Genomic DNA, 17624 nt, shown 5'->3' with positions numbered 1-17624 from the left:
TAGAACAGAAGCCATCCTCCCCTCCAAAGACCTAACTCCTTGTTCACCCAAAGCCACTCTCCCTGCAAGAGTACTCTCAGGGGTGCCCATCAGATGTGGCACATTTTTACCACTGACCCCTCCGGAGGGGGCCCCATGCCCTGGAGGCCCCATTCCCAGAACCCTGCCTCCTGGTCAGCTGGGCAGTTCATCTGAGCCCGGTTTGTTAGAACGTTCTCGAAGACTCCAGTAGACTGTGTGCCTGGGGCTGCCGGACAAGGAAGAGCCTGCAGGGCCTCTGACATGGAGCGAGGCAGCCAAGGGGCACAGCCTCAGCACTGAGGGAGCCTGCTGTAACTCTCCAAGCATCTTGGGAGCCTTATAGCAGTAATTTCTTTTTTTTTTTTTTTATTTTTTTTAATGTTTTACTTATTTTTGACAGAGAAAGAGAGACAGAGCATGAGCGGGGGAGGAGAGAGGGAGACACAGAATCCGAAGCAGCCTCCAGGCTCTGAGCCATCAGCCCAGAGCCCAACGAGGGGCTCGAACTCACAGACCGCGAGATCATGACCTGAGCCGAAGTCGGACGCTCGACTGACTGAGGCACCCAGGTGCCCCTATAGCAGTAATTTCTTAGCTGAGTCTGATTCCTATTTCACAATCCAGAAGCAGAAATGGTCAAAATCCCACAGCTCGTTCCACCCATCACGGTCATTTCCTCTTATGTGAGGGAGTCCAGGCTTCCCCTCCCACTGCAGAGCAGAGTCCCAGGGACCTCTCCAGGACGACACTCAGACAGACCAGGCTCCGGGCCACCACCATGCCCGCACCTGCCTCCCCACCCCGCCTGCTGCTGCCTCTGCTGCTGGGCCTCACGGGTGAGGGCCATCCTCGGGGGCCACCATGCAGGGATGCTCACCTGATCCCTCACTGGCAGGGGGGCAGATGGACCTCTGTTCCAGACCCTCTTTCTTCACCGACTCTTCCTCCTTAAGACATTTCTCTAAATGTTTTCTTTTACAGGAAGCATCTCCCAAACATACCGTACTCCCCCCCCCCCCCGCCCAGAATGCTCATTACTTGGAGGGGCACTTTCCTCTCCCATGGAGGTCCAGGCAGGATTTACCCCACATGACATTTCTCAATGACCGGGGTTCCCACCCCTCCTCCCTTCCCACACTCTTGTCACACTGTGAAGGCTCCATGACCCCCTGCGGCTAGACCTGCAGGACCTGGTGCCACCCTGAGGGAGGAGTTGACAGTGCAGCATCTGACTCCTGCTGAAAACCCTAGAACCCGGGACTCAGGGCTGCCCTAATTAAGATGGAAATGATGATAGATAGATAGATAGATAGATAGATAGATAGATCGATCGATCACAAGGACTCCACATGCCATGCAGAACTGTTAGAAAACTGGTAAATGGTACTTTGTAGACTACTAAGTCTCCCAAAATCTCAGCATCCTAAAATAAAATATATACGCATATATATTTAATATGTGTAACGGTCGATCTCTTGACCCTGGGATCATGACCTGAGCCAAAATCAAGAGTTGAGGCTCAGCTGACTGAATCCCCTGAAGTTATATTCTTGATGTGGGAGTTAATCCTGCCTGCCCACTCCCTTCTCCCCAGAGCTGACCCCCACACTCAGCAGACAGGCAAAGCACCCCTTCTCCTCCTGGCGGGTTGAGAGCTCAGTCAAAACGCCGTTCAGCAAAGTGGTTAAAAGCGCAGGTTGTTTGGTTTTTTTTAATAAATCTTTTTTTTGTTAGTGTTTATTTTTGAGAGAGAGAGACAGAGACAGAGCACAAGTGGAGAGGGGCAGAGAGAGAGAGGGAGACACAGAATCCGAAGCAGGCTCCAGGCTCTGAGCCCGACGCGGGGCTCGAACCCACGAACCGTGAGATCATGACCTGAGCCGAAGTCGGACGCTTCACCGACTGAGCCACCCAGGCGCCCCAAAGCACAGATAGTTTTTGAAACCGACCTGCCAGGGTTCAAATCCAAGTGCATCACTTATACCCTGTTTGACCTGGGACAAGTTATGATCTTCCCCGTGCCTCCACTGTCTTGTCTGGAAACAGGGACGAACAATACTGCCATTCTCCCAGAGTAGTGGTGGGAGTTCCAGGAGCTAGTTCATGTACTTACGTGCTTAGAATGATGCCTGGCATGCAGAAGGGTCTATGGAAACTCACTGTCGAATCCTTCCAGGGTTTAGTGAATGCAAGTAGGAGCACGTAAAAACGGTTCTGCTGATTCTGGCCATTACAGCACTCACTCCGAGTCCTTGACAACCCATGTCTTCATTTAAAAATCACCACACTGGGGCGCCTGGGTGGCTCAGTCGGTTAAGCGGCCGACTTCGGCTCAGGTCATGATCTCACGGTCCGTGAGTTCGAGCCCCCCGTCGGGCTCTGTGCTGACAGCTCGGAGCCTGGAGCCCGTTTCAGATTCTGTGTCTCCCTCTCTCTCTGCCCCTCCCCTGTTCATGCTCTGTCTCTCTCTGTCTCAAAAATAAATAAACGTTAAAAAAATTAAATAAATAAATAAATAAATAAATAAATATCGCTGCACTAATAGGGAAAGGGATGATCCCTCCTGCTTGACAGAGAGGAAACTGAAACCAGAGAGAGGGACTTCCCCCAAGCGACAAGCTTGTCTGGTGCTGTTGTCAGGCCTTGAACCCACATCAGCCTGATACCAGGTCCACAGACTCTGGGCCGTCCAGACAACAGTCCTGAGTGTTCTTCAAAGTCTCCAGTTCTAGTCCCACAACAAAGCTACAAGACAAGTCCCCGGGGCCGGGCAGGGGACCTGGAACTGCCGTGTTTTCCCTCCAGGTGTGGCAGGTGAGGCGGAACTGCAGGTGATCCAGCCCGAGAAGTCGGTGTCTGCGGCAGCCGGAGAGGCGGCCACTCTTCACTGCACCGTGACCTCGCTGATCCCCACTGGGAAGGTCGAGTGGTTCAGGGGGACAGGGCCAGGCCGGGAGTCAATCTTCAGTTTTAGAGGGGGAGACCCCGACTCCCCCCGAAGTAACAAATGTTTCAGACCCCACAAGGAGAAACAACCTGGACTTTTCCATCCTCATCAGTAACATCGCCCCAGCAGAGGCCGGTACCTACTACTGTGTGAAGTTCCAGAAAGGGACCCCTGATGTGGAGTTAAAATCCGGACCAGGCACCAGGGTGTTTGTGCATGGTAAGTCCAGATCCCTGAAAACCCAGCCCGTTGTTCTAAGACAAATCACAAGCTCCCGGCTCTTAGCCCAAGGCTCCCCCTTTGTTAGGCCTGTGTCAAGGCAGAGTTGAATACCTAGGGCAAATTGAATACTTAGGGTACCTTCTACCAAAATGGTGATAGGGACTGGATTTATTTGCCCACGAGAAATCTGGGCAAACTATAGGAAACAATGGTTGGCAAGACACTGGACATGAGGGGTGCCTGGGTGGCTCAGTCGGTTAAGCATCTGACTCTTGATTTCAGCTCAGGTCATGATCTCACAGTTCATGAGATCGAGCCCCGAGTTGGGCTCTGCACTGACAGGGTGGAGCCTGCTTGGATTCTCTCTCTCCCCCTCTTTTTGCCCTTCCCCTGCTTTTTCTCTCTCTCTCTCTTTCTCAAAATAAATAAATAAACTTTAAAAAAAAAAAAAAAACATTGGACATCAGGCAACAACAGATAATGATCCCTGAGAGATGAGAAACAAACGTGAAACCCAAGGTTGCCTCCAGCTTACTCTCTGAGAAAGCTTCCATGCCACCATTCAGTAAGAGAGAACTCAGATGGGTATTGGCAGTCTCCCCAAGTTAACAGAAGGAGCTAGAAGTCCAAGGAGGGCAAAATGGCTGGAGTTTTCAGAGTAGAGCACCAAAGATGAGAAAGCTACACAGAGAGAGAACTCCAAAGATCTTGAGTATCTGGCTGTGTACTGAAGAGAATGTTCATGAGAACACAGACGTACATGAGTTCATGTGCATGGCCTCAAGGGGAGATATCCCTGGAGCTCACACAAGGCCAAGAATGGTGCCTGTTCCCACCAACCTGAGTGAAAAACCCTGTAATTCGTGGGGCATCTAGTAGAGTATGCAGAAAGGGTCTGCCTCAGTAAGAGGTTAAAAAAAAAAAAAATAGCCCTAAACCAAATGACACTGTGATCCTGTAAACTTAAATACAACAGTTTAAATACAACACATGAAAACCTCAAACCATTTCCAGGTAATTTAGCCATGTCCCCAGACAAGTTCAAACATATGTATAGGATTACAAAATATCTAACACCAAACAAAGTAAAATTCACAACACACTAAATTTGTGGGATGAAGCTAAAACCATACTTAGGGGGCAATTTATAGCACTAAAAATGCCTACATTAGGACAGAAGAAAAGTTTCAGTTCAGAACCTTAAAAATTGCAATAAAAAGTTACCAAGCTGACAGATGGTCACTATGGCTATCGTGGTAATAAATACAAAATAAAATACAGAATTGTGGGATCACTATGTTGTACACCTGAAACTAAAATAACATTGTATGTCAACTATACTTCAATAAAAATTTTAAGCAAGAAGGAAAGAAGCAGGAAAATACATTAATAAGGTGAATCAATCATTTCAGACCTAACCTGAAAAGACAGAGACAGGATTAGTACGCAAGGACATTACAGTTAGTATAACCACACCATGTGTGGTCAAATAGAGGAAAGACTGAATATGTGAAGTAGAGGCATGGAAAATATTTTCAAAGATCCATATTTCACTTTTAGAGATGAAAACTGCAATGCCTAGGGTGAAAAATACACACTGGATGGGATTAATGGCAGATAAAAAAGTCAATGAACTGAAAAAAATTAATGAACTTAAAATACAGCAATAGAAACCATTCAAAATTATACACAAAAAGGTCAAAGAGTGAAAAAAGATAAACAGAGCATCGGTCGGCTGTGCAAAACCGCCAGGTGGCCTAATAAATATGTATTACGGAATCTGAAGAAAGAAAGAGACAGAAAGAGCATTTGAAGAAATAATGGGTCCATTTTTTTCTAGATATGATGAAAAATATGAGCTCATGGATCCAAAAAGCTCAGTGAACTCCAAGCACAAGAAACATGAAGAAAACGACACCGAAATGCATCATATTCAAATTGCATAAAATCAGTAATAAAGACAAGATCTTAAAAGCAACCAGAGGAAAAAGGAAATATTGATACAAAGGATCAAAGATGAATCTGACAGAGTTCTCACTGAAAAACGATATAAGCCAGAAGATAATGAAGAAACATCTTTAAAGCATTTTTAAATGAGATAATACAACAACCCTAATTGTTTATGTACCCAATAGTCTCAAATTTCAACACTCCTCTTCCAATAATTGGCAAAACAAGTAGGCAGAAAATCAAGAAGTATGTAGAAGACTTGAACAGCATTATAAAACAATTTGAGCGGACAGTTATAGAACACTCTACCCCAAAACAGCAGAAAACACATTCTTTTCAAGTACAAAGGGAACATTTACCAAGATGCACGATATCCTGGGCTGTAAATTGTCTCAGGAAATTTAAAATGAGCCAAGTCATGCAAGATGTGTTCTCACTGGAATTATATTGATAATAAACAAAATGATCTCTGGGAAATCCCCAGACATTTGGAAACAAAATGACACACTTCTGAATAATGTGCTACCAAAGAAGAAATAAATGGAAAATGAGAGAGCATTCTAAACTGAACGAACATGAAAGTACAACATACCAAGTTTGTGGGATGAAGCTAAAACTGTACTCAGGGGGCAATTTATAGCACTAAAATGCCTACATTAGGACAGAAGAAAAGTTTCAAGTCAGCAACCTTAAAAATTAGAACAAGAACAATGAGTGAAACCCAAAGTAACCAGAAGAGAGGAAATAATGAAAAAGAAAGCAGAAATCTGAAATAGAAAATGGAAAACTGAGAGAAAAATCAATAAAATCAAAAGCTGGTTCTTTGAAAAAAAATCAGTAATATTTATAAACTCCTAGCCACGTAGCCAATCAAGAAAAATGAGAGGATACACAAATTAGGAAGGGAATGGTGAGGTCAGACCGTCAATGAAGGGCATGTCATTAAGCCCACCACCACTGTGGGCAAATGGAGCTTAATCAAATGGGAAGCTACGAGAAACGATACAGAACATAATTCTCAGATGTAGGCCATCACCAGTGTGCAACTCCTGGTGACTGATGGCATGACGGAGCTAGACAGCAATAATCTACGGTTGTTAAAGACATTGGGCTAAAGGCTGGTGGAGAATTCATAACGGATCACCCTGACAACACCGAATCCCACTAGTCAACCTGAACACCATAAACAGAGAGACAGCCAGATAGTCCATGGCTCCTAATGAAATGCATTAAGGAAGTTGTCACCACCTATGAAGTATTCTTGCCAAAATGATGAACCTGGTTCTAATCAACTAGATCCTTTAGCTACAACTGCAGGCGATACAGGGGAGAGAGGATCATGTCAAATGATACCACAGGAATATAAGACAGAATGTGGAAAATTCTGCAGGTTTTTTTCTGCAGACTTGGTTTTTTTCAACAAATAAATGTGAAGAAAAATAAAAGGGAAGGGACATTCTTTCAGAAAAGGAGATGTATGGACACCTGAGTGGCTCAGCTAGTTGACTGTCCGATCTCATGGTCATGAGATCAAGCCCTGCCTTGGGCTCTGCACTGGCAGCTCGTGTTCCCCCTCTCTTTCTCTCTCTCTCTCTCTCAGAACTCTCTCAGAGTAAAAAATAAGCATTTTTAAAAAAAGAAAAAAAAGGCATAGCAAGGGGTTCCTGGCTGGCTCAGTCAGTAGAGCATGTGAACTCTTGATCTCAGGGTCGTGAGTTCAAGCTCCTCGTTGGGCATGGAGCCTGCTAAAGAAAAAGAAATAGAAAAAGAAAAGAGAAGACATAGCAACAAAACATAAATCCGGATCTTGGTTGCATCCCGAGTCAAACAAGCCAGTTATAAAATGATATTTGTCAGACAAGCAGAAAATTTGAACGCTGACAAGTATCAGATAATACAATGGAATTATTAAATTGTAAGTACAATAATGGGATTTTTATTATGTTTAAAAACAAATTCTTAAGTCTTAGGTATACCTGCTGAGGTAGTTGTGAATGAAATGGCAGAGTGTCTAGTATTTTCTTTAAACTAATGCAGTGGGGGCGCCTGGGTGGCGCAGTCGGTTAAGCGTCCGACATCAGCCAGGTCACGATCTCGCGGTCCGTGAGTTCGAGCCCCGCGTCGGGCTCTGGGCTGATGGCTCGGAGCCTGGAGCCTGTTTCCGATTCTGTGTCTCCCTCTCTCTCTGCCCCTCCCCCGTTCATGCTCTGTCTCTCTCTGTCCCAAAAAAAAAAAAAAAAAAAAAAAAAAAAAAAAAGTTGAAAAAAAAATAAACTAATGCAGTGGATGGTACAAATATAGGTAAAACATTTGTTGATCATTGTTAAAGTCCCATGATGAGTAATTTCTATTTTTTTTAATGTTTTTTTTTTATATTAGAGGGAGAGTGCACACGTGTGCGCAAGCAGGGGAGGGGCAGAGAGAGAGGGAGACAGAGGATCCCAAGAAGGCTCCGGACTGTCAGCGCAGAGCCCAATGCGGTCCTCAAACTCACGAACCATGAGATCGTTACCTGAGCCCAAACCAAGAGTTGGGCGCTTCACTGACTGAGCCACACAGGTGCCCCACAAAGGGCTTTTTTCTTTTTAACCCAAACGCATAAAATCCCTGAAAAGTCTTTGTCCACTCCCAAGTGTTCACGTACCCTAAACTGAAGTTCACTCCAGTACTTAGCAGCGTCAGACTTACTGGGAGGAGTTATACTTATCTGGCAGAGACTTTAGGGATGAATTTGTCACAGGTTCATAAAAATTATGCAAATGAAAAGAACGAGACGATTAGGGGTGCCTGGCTGGCTCAGTGGGAAGAGCTGTGACTCTTGGTCTCTGGGTCATGAGTTTGAGCCCCACGTTGGGTACAGAGATTACTTAAATAAATAAAAACTTTATGGGGCGCCTGGGTGGCTCAGTCAGTTAAGCGTCCGACTTTGGCTCAGGTCGTGATCTCACTATTTGCGGGTTCGAGCCCCGCGTCAGGCTCTGTGCTGACAGTTCAGAGCCTGGAGCCTGTTTCAGATTCTGTGTCTCCCTCTCTCTCTGCCCCTCCCCTGCTCGCACTCTGTCTCTCTCTCTCTCTCTCAGAAGTAAACATTAAAAATTTTTTTTTATAAAAAATAAATAAATAAAAACTTTAAAGAAAAGAGATTAAAAGTCCTGGGAAAACAAAAAGCTATACAAGAAAGAAAAGGTAATCATGATATATATTAAATGGCCCCGTTGTGAACAATGCTCCTTTGGTCATAGAAATATAAAGGCTGATACTGGTAAATGATTTTAATGTGTCTATGATAGGAGGACATAAGGAAAGGAAGTGTGAATGGCAGGTAGAGGGAGATGTAAGAGAGCTAAACCATTATCTTCCATAGTAGAAGGTCTACCCATAATATATAAAATTGAAAAACAGAGAAATAATTGTATAAACATGTTATTTAGAAACACAGAAATGTCCAAAGGATCAACTGAAATAGTTAAAAGTGGTTGATCTGTAATTTTTTTCCAGGAGAGGAAGCAAGGGATGTGTTTTGTTTCGGTTTTTTGTAATTTATTTATTTTTTTAATTTACATCCAGGTTAGTTAGCATATAGTGCCGCAGGGATCTCAGGAGCAGATTCCTTAATGCCCCCTACCCATTCAGCCCACCCCCTGTCTCACAACCCCCCCAGTAACCCTCTGTTTGTTCTCCATATTGAAGAGTCTCTTATGTTTCGTCCCCCTCCCTGTTTTTATATGATTTTTGCTTCCCTTCCCTTGTGTTCATCTGTTCTGTGTCTTAAAGTCCTCATACGAGTGATGTCATAGGATATTCGTCTTCCTCTAATTTCGCTTCGCATTAATACCCTCCAGTTCCATCCACGTCGTTGCAAATGGCAAGATTCCATTCTTTTTGATTGCCGAGTAATCCTCTATTGTATAGATATACCACTCCTTCTTTATCCATTCATCCATCGATGGACGTTTGGGCTCTTTCCATCCTTTGGCTATTGTCGATAGTGCTGCTATAAACATGGGGGTGCATGTGCCCCTTCGAAACAGCACTCCTGCATGCAAGGGATGTGTTTTTAATTATTTACCTGATACGACTTTTTAAAACAATGTACTTTGGGAAGGAGGGGAGATAAGGCAGAGGATGGGGAATGACAAGTTCTGATCACCATGGTCTGGTGTCCGACCGCAGACTGGAAGGGTGGAGAAGCAATCAGCGAGGCCAGTTGGCAAGCTGCCATGTTAAGACGTGTCACAATAAAACTTACGCAGAAGAGAAAACTGGAGAGGAGAGATGGGGGGTAAGACTAGCTGGGTGAACCTTAAGCAGGGGTATCACACCGGAGAGTAACTTGCCATCTTCGTTTCTCCTCTTCTCCCTCAACTTTGCCTTGCTCAAAGTGAAGCCCTCTCTTCCGGAGATTTCTGGCCCCTCCAGCAGGGTCGGCCCAGACCAGAGAGTGAATCTCACCTGCACATCAACTGGCTTCTTTCCCAAAAACATACATCTGAGATGGTTTCAAGATGGCGTGGAGCTTCGGGCCCTGGAGACCCTCATCTTCCTGCCTAAAGATGCTTCGTCCTGCACCCTTGTCAGCGCTGCCCTGGTGACCCTTGACTTATCCTCACTCCACTCCCAGATCACCTGCCAAGTGGCTCACAGTACACTGCGGAGCCCCCTCAGAAGGCACGTGAACATCTCCAAATTCCTCCGAGGTAAGGGCCCCACCCACCCACCCAAATGGCCAACCGTGGGTGACTATGTCATGTTCCCTGTCTGGACTACTCCACCTGCATCTTCTCGGTTATTCTTCACCAAACCCCTCATGAGACGGGTACAAGGTTCCCTATCTTATACGACCATTCTCCCTGCATGACGCCATTGTCAGGTCCTTCTCTTTCAGAGCTCCCTCTGCCCTATTGTGTTGGGGAGGAAGAGGTTCATTCGTGCCATTCGACGAGTGTTTACCGAACATCTGCTATGTGGTAGCGTTATTCTAGGTGCCGGGGATCCCACGGTAAACAGAACAGGCCTAGTTCTGCTTCACCAAGCTCACAATCCCATAGGCCCCATCAACGAGACGCAACACCTTTACAGTTTTAACTTGTAACGTGTGCTGCGGGGGGAAAGAAGTTAAGTGTTAACACAGACGAAAACAGGAGAAGTCTGCTTTGCTCAGGAAGTGCCTTTTTGGCGAAGCGATGTTTCAGCCGTGGCATGAAAGACGAAAGGGGGTCAGCCAAGCAAAAGGCAGAGCGTTTTCCAGGCAGAAGAAACAGGTGTGCCCAGGCCCCGCGATGGGGGTGGGGAGCGAGACACGGTGAACAGCAGAGAGGAGGCCCATGTGGCCGGGGCTTAGTGAAGAGAAGGGTGCGGGGGAGAAAGAAGAGGTGGGAGAGGGACAAGCAGAGACCAGACCACACAGGGCTTCGAGCCACAGCAAGGAAGTTTCTCCCTCTTGCATTGCTAACCACCATCACTTTGCTGCCAGTCACTACTTTTGAAACATGCTTCTTAAACCCACCCTAGTAGGAAAATAAATAAATAAATAAATAAATAAACAAACAAACAAACAAACCCACCCTAGTCGGGGGAGGGGACAGTGCGGACAAGGCTACACCACTCTTGCTCCGACTTCATAAAAACAAAGCTATTACCGAGGGTTGAATCAGACTTTGCAGAAATACGGCAGGAGGGGTGAAGGAAATCATCACCCTCGCTGCTCCAAAGTTCACGGCCTGGCCTTCACAAGGGCATCCCCGGGGTGTCTGCGCTCTCTTTCAGCCACCCCCCTCCAGTGACCTCAGAGGGCAGAGTCCCACTCACTCCTGCAGCTGAGCACATCCCTCCCAGGGCTCCAGAGCCCCAGCCCTCCTCCGTATGCTCCAGCCAAAGGGAAGCAAAGAGAAAACCCACTAACGGCATCACAATCTCCTCAGCAAACCGCCTCCATTGGAGGCAATTTGTGGCACCAACGTAGAGTCTAGCTCCTTGTTTCTGAAATGCCTCCCTCCCTAAATAGTATCTGCCTCTGCTCCACCAGAGGGTTCCAGCCTGGAAACAGAATTCCAGCCTCCACCTAGAGCATCCCAAAGAAGCTAAGTGTCCCTGCTTCACGCAGATGAGGAAATCAAGGCCCAGGGAAGTAAAATGACTTGTCCAAGGTCACGTGGCTCTTAAGTTCACGAGCTGGGAGGTGAACCCAGTAATACACGTCTCTGGATGACCATGTCAGACCTCCGTCCTGTAAAAGTCCCCGCACAGAGATGCCAGAGGGAGGTAGTGTCCCCCTTCCCCAAGGAAGGTGCTTTGGTCACGGTCATCTGAGAGATGGCATTGTGCTGCTCTCTGTAGTTTCTCCAGACCCCTGGCTCCTTCTCCTTCCCCATATCAATAAAGAGACACTCCATCAACCCAGTCGTCCAAGCCAGGGAACTGTTCTCACCCAACCCCTCACCAAGTTCTACCAAATTCACTTCCCACATCTCTCTGACCCCATCCATTTCTTTCTGCTGCCACTGCCCATGTTCATCCCCAAGTTCAAGGCAACATCATCTTTTTTTTTTTAATATATATATACTTCTTTAACGTTTATTCATTTTTTGAGAGACGGAGACAGAGAGTGAGCAGGGCAGGGGCAGAGAGAGAGGGAGACACAGAATCTGAAGCAGGCTCCAGGCTCTGAGCTGTCAGCACAGAGCCCGATGCGGGGCTTGAACTCACAAACTGTGAGATCATGACCTGAGCTGAAGTTGGACACTCAACCCACTGAGCCACCCAGGCGCCTCGCAACATCATCTCTTACCTGGACACCCAGACTCTTCTCTCATACTCACCATCACCCTTAACAGCCCATCCCCTCCAACCCCAGCAGCTGAGGACATTTTATAAAGGAAGCCAGATCTTGTCCCTCCTTTGCTTAAAGCCCTTGGCGGCTCACCACTGCTCTCGCAAAAATAAAATAAAATCCTTATCAGGATGTTCAACAGCAGTCTTCAAAACATTTTTGAGATAACTGTGAAGGACTATGTAGTTCATCATATATATTTTTTTAAGCTTACTTATCTATTTTGAGAGAGAGAGCGTGCGAGCGAGTGGGGAAAGGACAGAGAGAGAGACAGGGAGAGAAAGAGAGAATCCTTTGCAGGCTCCGCACCAGTAACACAGAGTCCAATGTGGGGCTCGAACTCACAAACCATGAGAGCATGACCTAAGCGGAAACCAAGAGTCGGACATGTAACTGACTGAGCCACCCAGGCACCCACATCACACATTTTAAAGTTAGTATCTCCAACTGTTCATCACAGACTTAAATGGTCGCGCAGAACAGAACCCCTAGATATTACAAGTGTTTTGTCTCTCGGGGGGGGCGGGGGTTGGCGGGCTTGGTCGGTTAAGCATCCGTCTTCAGCACAGGTCACGATCCTGTGGTCGGTGAGTTCAAGTCCCACGTCAGGCTCCCCACTGTCAGGGCTTGGGGTTCTCTCTCTCTCTGCCTTTCCCTCTGCCCCTCCCCTACTCGCACACATGCTCTCATGCTCGCCTTCTCTGTCTCTCTTTCTCCCTAAATAAATAAATAAATAAACAAACAAACAAACTTTTTTTAAAAAGTAGGCTCCCCTTCTGGCGGGGAGTGGCGAGGTTCTAGAAGGCATCCAGGGTCTTGCTATGGCCATTTTTGGAAAACGCAATCCGCCACATGTGGTTTAACGCCTATCCGCCCTTCACATTTCTGCTCAAAGGTCACTTCTTCCACAAACTCTTGCCTAACCTGCCCCACCTCCGGACCAGGTCAGGTGCCCCCGTGTAGGCTCTCAGAACCCTCCGAGGGTCACGTGACTGCTTTTTCTTCCCTGTCCCCCCTCCCCGCAACCAGAGCAGGAGCTCTGTGAGGCAGGGACTATGTCTGTCTTGCTCAAGGCTGTATCCCAAGAGTGCCTAGAAGGATAGCGATGCTCCTTGAACCTCTTTTGCGTGAAGGAAGGAAGGAATGAAGGAAGGGCTATTGTCTCAGTTACACCCACAGTGACCGTATCAGCACACGGTGTCCCAAGCCTCCAGCTGGCTAGCCTCACCTGCCACGTGCAAAGGTTTTACCCTGGAGTCGTACAAATCACCTGGCTGGAGACGAACAGATTATGACAACCTCTTCAGAGGGTGCTGCCGCCTTGGGCACGAAACAGCAGGAAGTCCTGCTCTCGCCACACAGCTGGTGCCTGACCACACACACAGTCCACCAGATCTTCCTGTGATTTAGTGACTTATCGTCCCTCATTCCCACCCACCCTCTCAAAAGCTGTTCAGGCTCAACAATTACTGAGGGCCTACTAGGGACCGTGTTTGGGAGTTCTCATCTGACACAGAAACGTTCTAAGGTACACGTTATAAGCCCCATTTTAAAGATCAGGAAACTGAGGCTCAGAGAGGCGAGGCGATTCCCTCAACCCAAGGTACAGGCTTGCTCCCGGAGCCTGAGGTGAGGCTGAGCCTGTCCGGGGGTTGAGCGGTGGGAGCAGGAAGCCTGGTTCATCCTGGTATCTTTCCGTCACCAGATGCCAGACATTCAGCTCCCTCTTCGGAACCGTCATCCTGCTTGGCTGGAAGTTGTTTCCCCTGACTGTACTTTGCATCTTCTGTGTCCTCAAGAGGAGATTCCCTTCCAAGTTAAGAGGGAACCTCAGACAGAGAAACGGCTTCCAGGGGACGGGAAGATTCCAGGGCAACAGGGGGCACTGAGAGCAGAAGCCACGCGGCACTCCTGCTGCACATCTAGCTTGAAGGCATGCTGAATCCAGACCGTCCCTAAGAGTCACACCCCAGTCCCGTCAACCATCCCCTCTGCCCCTCACAGCTCCAGTCTAAAGATGCACAAAGATGCAGGCTGCCCTGGTCCGGGCAGGGGGAACACTTAAGGAGGGAGAGTTAGTCTGGAGTCAACACTCTCAAGGTGGTCTCCAAGGCGAAGTCTGAGAACAAAGGCTTTGCCCCAGCTCCCCGCTTCCTCGGCAGGTCACGGGCACCACAAGGCCCTCCTCAGTGACGTAGGATCCTCGGTGCCCTCCTGTTTTATTTAGGAGTGCTGACCCAGGAGAGGCACTTGCCATGACGTCTGCAGCCACTGCCAAAGCTTCTCCTGCCTCAGCAGCCTTCTGAGACCTGTCCGGTGCTGGCTGTCCCTCCCTGTCTCCTACAGTTCCCGGTGGAGGTGAGAGCCTGGACCGGGAAAGTCAGTAGTGAGAGGTAGACTCTCACATCCAATGAAGGAAAGAAGCTTCTCTGGAAATTCTGGGCATGAAGTTCATGGCCCTGAGCAAGAAACCCAGCAGCGGCAAAACAAGCTCCTACCCAGGGAGAAACACATTACCTGCAGTTCGGAAGGCCCCTCCCTGACTCCTCCAGGAAAGCCCATTGCGGGCACCCAAGCTGCCATGAAACCTTTACAGCTCCATCATTAAAACGGTATTTTTTGTAAAGTTTATTTATTTTGAGAGAGAGAGAGTGCATGCACGAGCGGGGGAAGGGCGGAGAGAGAGGGAGGGAGAGAATCCCCAGCAGGCTCTGAGCTGTCAGCAGAGAGCCCAGAGCGGGACTCGATCCCATGAATCGTGAGCTGAAATCAAGTGTTGGAAGCTTCATGGGACGCCTGGGTGGCTCAGTCAGTTAAGCCTCTGACTCCGGCCCAGGTCATGCTCTGGCAGTCCATGAGTTCGAGCCCTGCGTCGGGCTCCGTGCTGACAGCTAAGAGCCTGGAGCCTGCTTCGGATTCTGTGTCTCCCTCTCTCTCTGCCCCTCCCCCACTCACACGCTATCTCTGTCTCTCAAAAACAAACATTAAAAAAAAACAGTTGGAAGCTTAACCAACTGAGTCACCCAGGTGCCCCATCATCATTAAAATAGTATTAAAGGAAACATTTACGGCCAATACACTTATGAAGAGATGTCCAATCTCATTAGTGATCGGGAAAGGCCAAACCAAAACCACACCGAGATGCCATTTTTCCCTATTCAGATAGAAAAAGTAAAGAAGCAACTGGGTCTTTCCCACGTTGCTGATGGGTATGTAAATCAGCAGAGCTACTTTGGAAAACAGCTTGAAAAATTTGAACTTGAACATTCACATACCCCATAACCTGCCATTTACACCCTAGAGTTATACATACCCAAAGAAACCCTTCCACATGTGCTCCAGGAGATATATTCAAATACATACGGGGTAGCACGGTTTAAAATTAGAAAAACCTGAGGGATGCCTGGGTGGCTCAGTTAGGCGTCCAACTTCGGCTCAGGTCATGATCTCACAGCTTGTGAGTTTGAGTCCCGCGTCGGGCTCTGTGCTGACAGCTCTGAGCCTGGAGCCTGCTTTGGATTCTGTGTCTCCCTCTCTCTCTGCCCCTCCTCTGCTTGTGTTCTGTCTCCCTCTGTCTCTCAAAAATGAATAAGAGTAAAAAAATAAAAAAATTTAAAATTAGAAAAACCTGAGAACAATCCAAATGCACATCTACAGAATAATGAGCAAGTAATTTAGTACAATCCCAGAATGGAATATTATACAGCAATAAAAGTGAATGAACTACAACCAGACACAATAAATAGATAAATTTTAGCAAAAAAAAAAAAAAAAAAGAAGTAAGCCCCAAAAGATTTCATACAGCATGACATTATTTTTAAAAGCTAAAAACAGCTACCAAATGTTTTTTAGGGAAACATATAAATATGATAAGCATGTGTTTTTTCAAAAAAGAACAATGAGCTCAAGATTTTAAATAGTCACATGGAACTAGAGGGTATTATGCTAAGCGCAATAAGTCAGGCAGAGAAAGACAAACATATAATTTCACTCCAATGTGGAATTTGAGAAACACAACAGATGAACATGGGGGAAGGGAAGGAAAATTAAGATAAAAACAGAGAGGGGCGCCTGGGTGGCTCAGTCGGGTGGCATCCGACTTCAGCTCAGGTCATGATCTCGCAGTTTGTGAGCTCGAGCCCCACGTCGGGCTCTGTGCTGACAGCTCGGAGCCTGGAGCCTGCTTCAGATTCTGTTTCCTTCTCTTCTGCCCCTCTCCCACTTGTGCTCTGTCTCTATCAAAAATAAATAAAATATTTTCAAAAATTAAAAAAAAAACGGAGAGGGAGGCAAATCCTAAGACTCTTAAATACAGAGAACAAACTGAGGGTGGCTGGAGGCGAGGTGGGTGGAGGGAGGGGCTGAATGGGTGATGGGCCAATAAAGAGGGCACTTTGGGGGAATGAGCACTGGGTGTCATCTGTAAGACATGAACCACTGGGTTCTACTCCTGAAGCCAAGACTATACTGTATGTTAACTAACCTGAATTTAAATTAAAAAAAAAAAAAAAAAAAAAAAAAAAACAAAGTTGGGAGAAGGCCAGCCCTCAGACAAAGGATGGTGGTGGATCCTATGATTCATAAGCTTACTAGAATCTTTTTAGCACTTATGGCTAGGGTTTATTTACAACCTTACATTACTACTCTGGTGTCATGTAATATTTTAACCTATGTCAAAACAAAAGTCCTTGAGAACATGGATCATAATTTCTACTCCTCTATATGTAGCCTGTGCGTTATATACAGCGTCCTAGCTCAGGGGAACAATAACAAAAAAATAATAAAATAAATAAAATAAAATAATAAAATAAAATAAAATAAAATAAAATAAAATAAATAAAATAAAAATAAGGGACTTGTTTTGGTCTGAGTGTAGCCTGAAATTCTGCAGTTATTGTCACTTAAACAAGAATTTGCTCTTGAATCAGAAAGAACAGGAAAGTCCTATTTAAAGGAGTCATTTTTACTGTGGATAATGTGACTGGTATAATTTGCGATGTTCATGGAATTTTAAAATAAAGATCTTTCCCCTAAATTTCTCAGCAAAACAAAACAAAACTAAAAAAAGATTTTTAAATAGTAGTCGCCTAGAATGGGGGAGGGGAAAAGGATGAGAAAGGTGGGTACATAGAGGTAGATGGAAGTTAATATCAGGAATCTAGCTTCCATGCTGGATGTTGGCTTCATGAATAGTCATATCATCATAAACAAAAAATAGAAGTGATAACAATATAAGGTTGATAAATAAATATTTAAATGCATAGGTACACAGATAGGCTGATTATTGGAAGGAAAGGAGGGAGGGAGAGAAGATGGATAGATGGATGGATGGATGGATGGATGGATGGATGGATGGACAGATGGGACGGGTGGATGGATGGATGGATGGATGGACGGATGGATGGACGGATGGATGGACAGATGGATGGGTGGATGGATGGATGGATGGATGGATGGATAGATGGGTAGGTAAGTAGATTAATAAAAGAGGGTCATGCATGAATCAGTGAGGGAGTCGTAAAGCAAAAATTATGACAGGTGCCCTTCTACACACTTCCTTTAGATTCAAAAGAAAAAAACAGAAGAACAATGCCTAAAGAGCCCCCAAGCTCCCTTCCTGTTATGACATTTACAAGTCCACATTAGGAAGAAAGC

The 17624-nt window shown here is 46.3% G+C and overlaps 1 pseudogene; it reads left to right on the top strand.

The window, feature by feature from the left end:
* Positions 1–799: 799 nt before the first annotated feature.
* Positions 800–14356, top strand: LOC115511193 (annotated as a pseudogene).
* Positions 14357–17624: the final 3268 nt, after the last annotated feature.

Source organism: Lynx canadensis, chromosome A3 (genome assembly GCF_007474595.2).
Source record: "Lynx canadensis isolate LIC74 chromosome A3, mLynCan4.pri.v2, whole genome shotgun sequence".
Taxonomy (NCBI): domain Eukaryota; kingdom Metazoa; phylum Chordata; class Mammalia; order Carnivora; family Felidae; genus Lynx; species Lynx canadensis.
The sequence above is the reverse complement of the archived record's forward strand: the minus strand, read 5'-3'. Positions and strand labels throughout refer to the sequence as shown.